The sequence below is a fragment of the Zalophus californianus genome, chromosome 12, assembly GCF_009762305.2.
Source record: "Zalophus californianus isolate mZalCal1 chromosome 12, mZalCal1.pri.v2, whole genome shotgun sequence".
NCBI lineage: Eukaryota > Metazoa > Chordata > Mammalia > Carnivora > Otariidae > Zalophus > Zalophus californianus.
Genome location: NC_045606.1, coordinates 48853148 through 48864419, shown reverse-complemented (window position 1 = coordinate 48864419; position 11272 = coordinate 48853148). Strand labels below are relative to the sequence as shown.

The 11272-nt window shown below is 39.5% G+C and overlaps 1 long non-coding RNA gene across 1 annotated transcript; it reads left to right on the top strand.

Annotated features, from left to right (window-relative positions):
- The first annotated feature begins 5116 nt into the window (after positions 1–5116).
- Positions 5117–7934, top strand: LOC113911737. The gene is made up of 4 exons (XR_003516580.1): positions 5117–5229; positions 5860–6538; positions 6974–7027; positions 7151–7934. It is a non-coding gene; the product is annotated as an uncharacterized LOC113911737 (long non-coding RNA).
- Positions 7935–11272: the final 3338 nt, after the last annotated feature.

The window sequence follows — 11272 nt, the reverse complement described above, 5'->3', positions numbered from 1 at the left end:
AAGTTTGAGAATTAATTATCAACAAAGTTCGTTATTTAACACTTTGAGACCAAACTTAAAAAATAGGGTTATTAAATGACAAGTAGTTTATGATTACTTCCATTGTTCTTTAAAAGATTTACGCTTAAAATACATAGACTCTAGAGTCCCTTTCTATACCCAGAATCCCCTCAAAATTACACATTTTTAAAAACATCCTATATATCCAAATCATCATTTTTATATCATTTACTATAGTTAACCTTCTAATGTTTATCTTACTCTAAAGAGCAGGACAATCAGTTTAGCTACCATAAAAACTTCTCACAAGATTAAAAATCAAAATGACACTGAAAAATGCATAGAGAAGGAACTCTTACTGTGATTGTTTCTGTGTTATGAGTTGTTACAAGAATAAAAATAACTGGCATTTTGTTTCCCCCCACAGCACTAAAGAAGTGTTTGCCCAAAATAAACACTAGAAATGGCACAGAATAATTTCATCATGCTGAACCTCAGGGTACATGACCTCTGTAATATTTTCTTAGTATCACAATTTAATGGAAATTTTGAACTCTTTTTGCTATTATTAAGACAAAAAAGGTATCAAGTGTTGGTAAATACAGAATGTTATATGCAACTGTAAATGGTCAAAATTATAACAATTTACAGAAAATAATGTTCACATAAAATATTCTTGGAATCAATTGTCAAAAACAATCCCATTCAATAACATCTTTTCCTTCCCTTGCTAGCATGAGACCACTGATAAGAATTTATCACCTGATGGACAATATATGCCTAGAATCATGTTTGTGGGTATGTATGGAATCTCATTCCATTGGTTTTGCAAACCCAGTAGCATCTTGCTTTTATTTATTTTTAAGTGCTAGTTCAAGTACTATTCTTTTTAAAGAGAAGTCATTGCCAACCCAGTCAAGGACAGCTCTTATAAGGTTCTATAATCAAAATTCATTATATCTATGATACATAAACCTTAAATATTTGTTAAGTTGACAGATGCTATTAAATCAATATTCTGGTGTACTTTCAGTACAGTCCCCAAACTGTACTGACAGAGTTCAGACACTCTAAAATGAGAATGTAGGTTACCTCATCATGAATTCACCTGTATGTAAACCGATTTTGCTTATAATACTGGCCTAACATCTGTTCAGAATAAGAGGCAAGAATGATTTTAGAAACTTTTTTTTAAAAGACTTTATTTATTTATTTGAGAGAGAGAGAGAAAGAGCACAAACAGGGGAAGCAGCAGAGGGAGAAGCAGGCTCCCCGCTGAGCAGGGAGCCTGATGTGGGGCTCGATCACAGGACCCTGGGATTATGACCTGAGCCGAAGGCAAGCACTTAACCGACTGAGCCACTCAGGCAGCCCTAGAAACATTTTAACTACTTTATCAGTGACTTATTTTTTCTTGGCAGATCCTTCTTTAAGGGTCAGAGCTGATATAACTGGAAGATACTGTAACGGACTGTATACATACAAACCTCAGGATTTGCCAGCATGAAAGTATTCGCAGATTATCTTGAACAGTGGTAGAGCTGCGCCTGTTTGTGAGAAGGGTCAGGGATGCCCTACCTCAGTGCTACCCGCCACACAGCGCTTAGTCACAAATGAGAATCACCGGAGTTGGTGGTAATGGTAGTGTTGAAAAATGAACTGCATAGCTCCTGTCAAAATGAGAATTTCTGGGGCACCTCAGAATCTTTTTTTGTTGTCATTGTTTTTAACAGAGATGTCCAATACTTTTTACGATCACTAAATCTGGGACCACCGAGAAGAACAGACTACATGTTAGAATTAAACCTTAAGAGAGCCAGTCAGTCCATTCTTGTCATATCAAAGATCATAGAAGTGAATGTTCCTTTGTATTTTAATATACCTATGATTATGAATTTCAGTATAAACACACTAACATTCGATATACATATAATTACTTGGTAATTAGTTTTATTAGCGTGGCCTAGAAGCAATTTAGTTTCCTTCTCTACCCTACTTTCACAATTAAACTCTATATCCTAGTTGATATTTCTATCTAATTTCTTCACCTTTATAAAACTTAGTGGATTAGATTCTATCGCTTTGAAATGTAGGACTATGCTTAGAATACATATATGTATGTATACCTTTATTTCCATTACTTTTAGCCTTGGAACCTCCAAAATATTCTTTATTCCTCCTTTAACACATTAAATGTTTTTTGGTTGTTTTTAAAGATTTAATTTATTTATTTGACAGCGAGAGTGAGAGCATAAGCAGGAGAGGCAGATGCCCCACTGAGCAGGGAGCTTGACACAGGGCTCCATCCCAGGACCCCGGGATCATGACCTGAGCTGAAGGCAGATGCTTAACCGACTGAACCACCCAGGTGCCCCCCACATTAAATGTTAAGAATTACTAATATCGACTACCTGAAATAGTGTGCACAATTCTGTATGTATGCCATTTTTATAAATGAGCTGAGCTCTGTCTTGCATTTCAGAGATAAAACAGTAAAGAAAATTACATATTCAAAAAGAGATTAGAATAGGGTTGTAAAGGACATACAGTTAAATTTAAATTAGAAATAAACAGTTTTTAGTACGAGTATGTCTATGCAATATTTGGGACATATTTATCCCAAAAATTTATTCATTGCATATGTGAAATTCAAATTTAACTGAGTGACCTATACTTTCATCTGCTAACACTGGCAACCTTAATTTAGAACTGTTCTACTAGATGCGTCCCCTTCTCCTCTGTTTCTCCTTAATTTTTGCCTAAAATGGCAACATTTCTATTTCAAATCAATATCACAATTTCTGAGTTAAAAAAACTCAATTGTTTTATAACATTTAAGCTTTCCCAATTCTTCAAACATTTCATTTCTACTTGGTATCAGTCACTGCGTTCAGTATTGTGGCTCCGTAGATGGTCTGGATAAAAATAAGGCAATTTTGTTCTCATGGGGAATTCAGAGTCTGTGAAATGTAATGGGAGGACAGGGCGAGCAGGGAAGCAATGGTCCCTCCCTCTAATGAGAGCTGTCTGTCTTCCCACAAGATGCAGCACTCATGAACCTTGAATGATACGAGACTGTGTTCCCCCATTATGGAAATCAGTCTGATGTGCTTGAGATTTTATAGTATGAGTCCTTAGAACATACTACACTTAAAATGATGTAAACTACACAATATGTACATCATAAACATCCTAGTAAAGACAGATAAGCATTTTTTTTTGCTGTTTTTAAAAATCCTTTCTTATGTAATGTTAATTTTTTTCTTTTTCTTTTTTTTTTTTTTTGCTAAATAGAAAGCCTTTTGGAGCAGAAAGTCAAAGTTTCTCTGTCTCTGCCTCTGTCTCCACCCCCAACACACACACACACCCCCACTGACAAAATAAATTATCTAAATGTTCGGCAAGCGTCCACAACAGGACGCCATTAAATGTGTAACTCCCCCGCTGTTTGCAGTGATTAACTTAATGAATGCCAATTTATGAACATCCTCTCATAAAAGATGAAACAAATACACTGCCCACAGCTTTGTAATCATGTAACCCGATTTTTGTTGAACACTGACTATTGTAAATTCTCTAAGTCTACCATCGTATTTCCAGGATAGGAATGGTGTCACATGTCGAATCATATCTCCCAAAACTCATAGGTTGAAGTCCTGAACCCTCAGTTTGTCAGAATCTGACCTTATTTAGAAATAGGCACTGAATAATTCATTAAGATGAGGTCATAGTGAATGGGGGGGGGGGGGCTCTAAGTCAGCACGCCTGCTGTCCTTACAAAAAAGAAGTATCCAGGCACAGAGACATGCACACAGAGAGAACATCATGTGAAGACGAAGGCCATGCAGCAGAAGCCAAGAGACACAGGGTTCACAAGTTGCCAGTGAACCACCAGAAGCTAGGAGAGAGACATGGAGTGGATTCTCCTTCACAGCTTTCAAGAGCAACCAGCCTTACCAACACCTTCATCTCCGGCTTCTGGCCTCCAAAGCTAGAGACAACACATTTCCACTGTTGGTGGTCCGTTGCAAGAGCACTGGCAAACAATTGGGGTGCTATCCCTCCCCCCACGAGTTGCAGGATTTCCAGGATCCATAAGAAAACATCACAACTTCTCATCACACACTTACAAAGCCTTGCTAGAATGGAGGGACCATTTTTTACAGTACATTTATTAGGTTTCAATTCTACCCTCCAAACACATTTCTAAGCCCAGTTAAATGTTATTGCAGTACTCAAGATGCTTTATAAAATTGATGAAGCTAGTGAGGGGGAAGTACCCAAAACCAATGCTGTGGTTTCCATTCCAAAGCCCAAGTCACACCCCAAGAAAGAGGTATGACTTTGGTATTTTCAGTTATGGTGAAAGCAGATATCAAGAGAACCCCTCCTGTGCCCCAGGGCTCTGCTGAAGTCCGTTCATGGACCACCTCCTCAATTCCTCACCACAAATGGGCAATACTGTTATCCTCACTTTCCTTACAGTTTAGCCAGGGCCTAAAGACGTTCAATAACTTGGTTAAAAAAAAAAAAAAAGGTCACACAGCTCATGAGTGGAGCCAGTAGTCCAACCCAGCAAATTTGGCTCCAGGGTCAACACCCCGAACGACCATACTCTTCTGCTTTGGATGTGTAGGTTGTGAAAAACATATTTAATAAAAACTATCACTGTGCCACAACCAAAGTATTCAGAGTATGTCCTTCATAAAAGGGCAGTTCACGTGACTTTCAATTAACCTTTCATAGAAAAATCGTAGGCAGTCTCACCATTCCCATAACTGAAGCTCTACCCCCAACAAACCAAAGGACAAGTTTCTTCCAGCTCTTGGTGACTCAGTGAGGCTCAACCTGAGAATCCTGGCGGCCAGCAGAGGACAAACAGGATAATGTGACTCCGAAACCCCCAGCACACCCCCTCAATAAAAATCCCTGATCTAAATGGCCCAGTATTCTTACTTCATGCACTGTACCCACAGGAAAACTTGACAGAGGACAGTTTACCTTTGGCAGCATTCTTGACTTTCTTGGAGACCTCCTCCTGAGTTACACAATGCCCTCGACACTGCACTACCCAGAACCCCTCCCTACTGGACAGGCTCTGGGTGAAGCCTTACTTCAGCCGCTTTTGCTCTCCTCAAGGTATTTGTGATTAACGCTTCCACCTGAGTGTCCGTGTTTAACAATGGAAAGCTGGAGATTTCAAAGCTCTAAAGGTTCCAGGTACTAATAGTAAGTGGGCTTTCAACTACTTCTTAAAATCACCTGTTCTGTCTACCTGAAAACCTGCATCTGTTGTCCTAATGAAGTCACTTTCTTCCCGTTGCATTAATCCTAAGGGGCACTTAAAAATTTTATTTACGGGCGTGCCTGGGTGGCTCAGTCGGTTAATTGTCTGCCTTCGGCACCGCTCAGGTCAGGATCTCAGGGTCCTGGGGTCAAACCCTGAAGGCACTGGGCTCCCTGCTCAGCGGTGAGCCTGCCTCTCCCTCTGCCCCTTCTCCTGCTCAAGCTTTTTTTTTTTTCCCTCTCTCTCTCTCTCTTTCTCTCTCTCAAATAGATAAGTAAAAATCTTTAAAAAAAATTTATTTACATTAGTCATGTGTCCTTGGTATCCTACCAAAAGTGTCAGAGTAAGGCAGTGTGTCCCAAAAGAGGTTTAGCTTGATTTGCTTTCATACCTATATTTGACAAATAACCTGTATAAATCACCCAGTAGTCATAGACAATTTTGTCTCTTGGTTCAGGCATGTTAATACCAATCTAAAATCTTCATAAAAATTCCTTGGTAAATTTTTTCAAAACTTTCAAACTCTAAAATGTAATAACAAGTCATCTTTCTGTCTTTGTTTTGTGTTCAAGTCTTACCAAAGAAGGACAGTCTCAGAGGCAAGGCCTTCAGGGGAATGCTTTATGTGATGTGAAATTCCGAAATCCTGAAATTTTTGTCTTTTGGAAGACTTCCTAGAAAAGCAGTGGAAGCTCCTTCAAGAACAATGCTCCATTACAAATTCCTTTTCCGGATTCTATAAGTTTATTGCTAAGTAGCAAGAGCAAGCATTTCAGGGAGAACTCTAAGGTCAAGTATCAGCTACATGTCTTTGACCGTTAAAATGAGGACTTACGGTAAGACAAACCATTGCGAGTATAGGGTCCTTTTTCGCTGTCCTTTCCACCAATGAAGAGCCCTCTCGGCTGATGTGGACCGTCAGCATAATTTTGCATAACTGCAAAACTTGAGGTGACTTATTCTTTTATTTCATTCCTCGTATGAGATCATCAACCTGAAGAATTCACAAATGCACCCACATACCCAAAGCAGACGGTATTTATTAGCCTCTCTTTGATCCAATTACTGTAAAAAGATTTCCCTCAGAGAACTTGAAAGTAATCTTTACAGGTTGCGAAAGAAAACGTACACACCCTTTTGTAATTTTATCAGGGAATCTTAGCATGGGGCTGCTCAAACAAAGCAGGGCTCCTTAACGTCAGCTGCCTTCACTTAGGAACAGGACACCAGCCTGCATCCGTCTCCTTCCAGGTGGGTGTTGGCTCACTTTAAGCAGATGGTGGGTTTATGATTCTAATGTATTATAGATTTCTCAATAGACAAATATTTGCACTGAACCAGAATAAATAAGAAAAACATTCGTCAGCTTAGTTTCTAAAGAATAGCTGCAGTTTTAGGACACCTCAGCATTTAAACTGTTGTAGGTGGCTGAATGTGCCATGAGTCCTTTCTTTGCTTTTTCTTCTGGTTAAATCCTGCCCTGACCAATAAAGGAAAATGGTCAGAAGGCAGAAGTGTTGTGCGGTGTATTTGGGATTTCTCCCATTGGGAGGGCTCTTTGAAGCATACGGTGTAAGCATAATTTAGCTCTAGTAAAAGGATACTAGTCAAGTTCCCAACCTGAGCCAAAGAGTGTGGCCAATCTAGTTTACTTTCTCTGATAATTTATGTTGTTTCTTTCCACAGTACGACATGGTCATATTTTATCCTAAATGTGAATGCACTGATGAAGGAACCTGAGTAAGTGTTCAACAGGTTTGACAGAATATTAGTTTCACATTATACCTTTCCAACACAAGACTGCGTGCCTGTTCCATGTGGACCTGACTTTTTTGCTTTTGTTTTTCATTACTTATTGAAAAGGTGGAGATTCGTATTTAATGTGGCTTCCAGGCTGAACTTGAAAGAGCTGTCCCACTGCGGGGGGGAATGAGACAGATGGATTTCAATAGGATGATGACATTATGGAAAACAGATAATCTCCAAAGCAGCAACACAAGAAAAGCAAGAATCAGCCAATGGAATGAAAATTATTTTCACAAATGCAGTAAATTTGAAGTCCTCTAAAATGTGGTATTTTGACTTTTGAAAATTAGTAACAGTGGGAAAATTTATTTAAGTGAATACTCCTCCAAAAAGCAAAATAATTTGACCCATAAACCCCATCCAGCATGACTGGACAATTAGATTTAAGAAGGAAGATAATTTGATTCATCTGAATCTCTCTACAAGGAAAAAGCAGTCAGAGTGAGACACAATTTCCGAGAGGCCTCTTGCATTTCCCTTCAGAAAGAAGGTCCAGAGAAATGCAGTGATTGGATCTTCCAATCATTCAAGAGTGGCTGAAATGGCTACTAGGACCAAAAATCTCAGCACCTGTTGGGAGAAAGCAATATGGTAAGAGGTGGAGGAAGGTGGAAGAAAAGAGAAAGTCAAGGATGAGTATCTGGGAAAGACTCTGAAAATACCAGGAGAGAGATAAACAGACACATTCTGCCCTCGCCTCTTTCTCTCTCTCCCCCTGCTACAATTTTGAGAGAAGGAGCAAAGAAAAGAGAATTAAACTATTATGTTTAAAGCTTAGATGTTAGGGGCACCTGGGTGGCACAGTCATTTAAACATCTGACTCTTGGTTTCAGCTCAGGTCGTGATCTCAGGGTCCTGGGATCTAGCCCCAAGTCGGACTCTGCGCCTAGTGTGGAGTCTGCTTTAGATTCTCTCTCTCCCTTTGCCCCTCCCCTCCTCCTTCCCCGCTTGCTTGGGTGCTCTCTCTCTCTGTCTTCGCTAAATAAATAAATAAATTTAAAAATAATAAAACATAGCTATTAGAACTTACCTGTCTTAAATAAAAAAATAAATTCTTTGATAATTGAGAGCTTTCTAGTATCTCAGACTTGCATCATGCCCAAATAAATATGGTCAGTTCTCTCCCTACTACTCAGACTCTCAGGAGAATTCCACAAAATGGATGGTTCTCTTGAAATATTTTCTTTTTTTTTTGTTACTTAAACTCTTCATACTGCAAATTTTCCACTTGCCTTTCTGGCCAATCTTCCCTAATATCTTCCCAGGCGTTTTAATCTTTCAAAGCGCTAGGGCTCTATACCAAGCTCTCCTTATTTTTTTATCTACAATCTCTCTATAACTTACCTCATCTCTTTCTATTGTTTAAAAATCCACCGATAAGCTGATGACTTGCAAATTTCATTTCCAGCCCTGATCTCTCCACTGAATGCCAGACTCATACACACAACTATATGCTCAACATAACCTCATTTAAAAACAAACACGACAAAACAAAACTAAACAAACAAACAAAAACAGTTATCTCAAACTTTAACATATCTCAAACTAAAACCCTTGTTTTCCACCTCCCCCCACCCAACTCAGCTGCTTCTTCATTTCAGTAAATGACACCATCTTTTTTTTTTAACATTTTAAATTTTATTTTTTTTAGCTTTACTGAGGTGTGATTGACAAGTAAAAATTGTATATATTTAGGTTGTACATTTTTTCAAAAGGTGTACAATGGGATGATTTAGTATGTGTATATTGACATGATTACCACAATCAAATTAATTAACACATCTGTGACCTCAAATAGTTACCATTTGTGTGTGTGTGTGTGTGTGTGTGTGTGTGTGTGTGTGTGGTGAGAACAGTTTAGATTTACTCTCTTAGCAGATTTCAAGTATACAATACAGTATTATTAACCATAATCACCATGCTGTACATTACATCTTCAGAACTTACTCATTTTTCTAACTGAAACTTTATATCCTTTGACCAATAACTCCTCATTTCCCCCTGGTAATCACCTTTCTATTCTCTGGTTCTACGAGTTTGACTTTATGTAATTGATTGATACATGTTTCATTTTATGAAGCACTGTGCCCATTATAACATATGTCGGCTAGTCAATGGCAACTCAATTTATGGTTCTTTGTATATTTTATTTTACATGGTTACATTATAATATTCTTATATTTGAGCTGAGGGCATCTATTGTAAATGACACCATCTTAATTGTTACCACCAAAACCTTCCCAGGGTTTTGGGGAAGTCATCCATAATTATTTTATTCCCCACAGCCCACCCTTCAACAAGTCCTACTGATGGTACTGCCAAGATATATTTCTTCCTATATGATCTTTCCTCTATCCCAATGTCACCCCCTAGGCTTATACTGTAACCTTTCACATAAACTACTACAATTGCCTCTTACTATTCTTCTTGATTCAGGTTTTCCTTTTGTAAGTTAATAAATCCCCTTTATTGTTTAAGCTATAATAATCTTTTTAAAAAAATGAAACAAGGGTAACCCACTCCCTGACATAAAACCACTTAATGGCTTTCCAGTGGACTGTGGCTGTGCATGCTGAAATAAGAAAACCTAAATCAAATGGGCTTAAACAACAAAGGGAATTCATTGATTCAAAGTTTAAAAATCTAGAAGTAAAGCACCTCAAAAATCTCATCAAAGTTCGATTTCCTGCGTTCTGCTGCTGTCCCCAGTGGTCAATAATCTCCCAGTAGAGCTCTTAAGAAGTCTGTAAGACACAATCGGATTTTCTTGTTCATGTCCAAAAAGTGGAAGCAAGGGTCCGGTGGTTTGCCCTAATTTGATCCCTTGGTCACAGGCTCACCCTTGAAACCATGACTATGACCAGAGGATTGGAAGAAGCTGATTGGCCTAAGCCAACCAGAGCCCATTCATGGAGCTAGAGATGGGGTTAGCTTCCCACTGAGGGACAAGGGTAACGCATGAAGAGGGATAAGAGCCAGAAAATCAGGATGCCTTACTTCAGGCTGCTGTAACAGAACACCACTGACTGGGTGACTTAAACAACAGTCATTCTTTTCTCACAGCTCTGGAGGCTGGAAGTCCGAGGTCAGAGTGACAGCATGGTTGGATCCTTGATGAAGGTTTACAGACAGCTGTCCTCTCCTTGTATCCTCACAAGATACTGAAGGAGGGAGGCTGAGAAGGAGAGACTGAGAGAGAGAACGAGGGAGAGACAGGGAGGGAGGGAGGGGGCACTCTCGAGTCTCGTCTAAGGGCACTAATTCCACTCCTGAGAGCTCCATCCTCATGACCACATTACCTCCCCCAAGCCCCACCTCCTAATAGCATCACACTTGGAAGTTAAGATTTCAACATATGGATTTTAAGGGGACATAAACATTTAGTCCAGAACGAGGGGAGAGAGCCAAGGTTAGGTAGGGAGCCAACAATGTCCATGATTCATGACCTGTAAGGTACTCATAATCCCTTCCTGTCTCCTGGCCTTCTCTCCAGCAGTCTCGTACCTGTCTCTCTCTCACTCGCCATACCCAGGTACACTGGCCCTTTGGCTACCCTCTCACGCCGAGAAGCTCGCTGGCACCTCAGATTATTTGCACTCACTGCTCCTGCCTACATCTGCTCTTCTTCCAGCAGCTCCTCACGCAGCCGATTCCTTCTGTTCCTCTGATCTTAATTCAGAGCACTGCCTCTTTTGCTGTGGTTCATTTAATACACTGTGACCTGTTGTACCCACCAGCTCTCTAACCACGGGGTCTTAGAAATCACTACATTTCTGAGAGATTTCATCACACACAGTAGAATGACTTAAGAGTTCAGTCTACGTTTAATTACTACAGTTTATATATTATTAGTTGAAATAGAGGTTTCATTTAACTTTAAAATAGTTATTTGCCATTTTCCCCTTTGAAAGAAAAGAAGCAAGTTTCTTGCTTAAGAACAAATCTCAGAGGAGCATAAAAAGAACCAATCTTGAAACCTTGCTTCTTCAGCAGACAAGAAATCCTGTTATTTCAGCAAAAACCCCACTAAACGAAGAAACATAAACGAACACCTTTGGAGCTATTGAGCCAGAGACGTGTTTGCAATGGCACGGCAGATGTGGCCCCACTTACAGGCAGCCATGTTGCCACCTGATCAGAAGCACCGTCTGAAAGCATCCCAACTCTCACTATATTGCG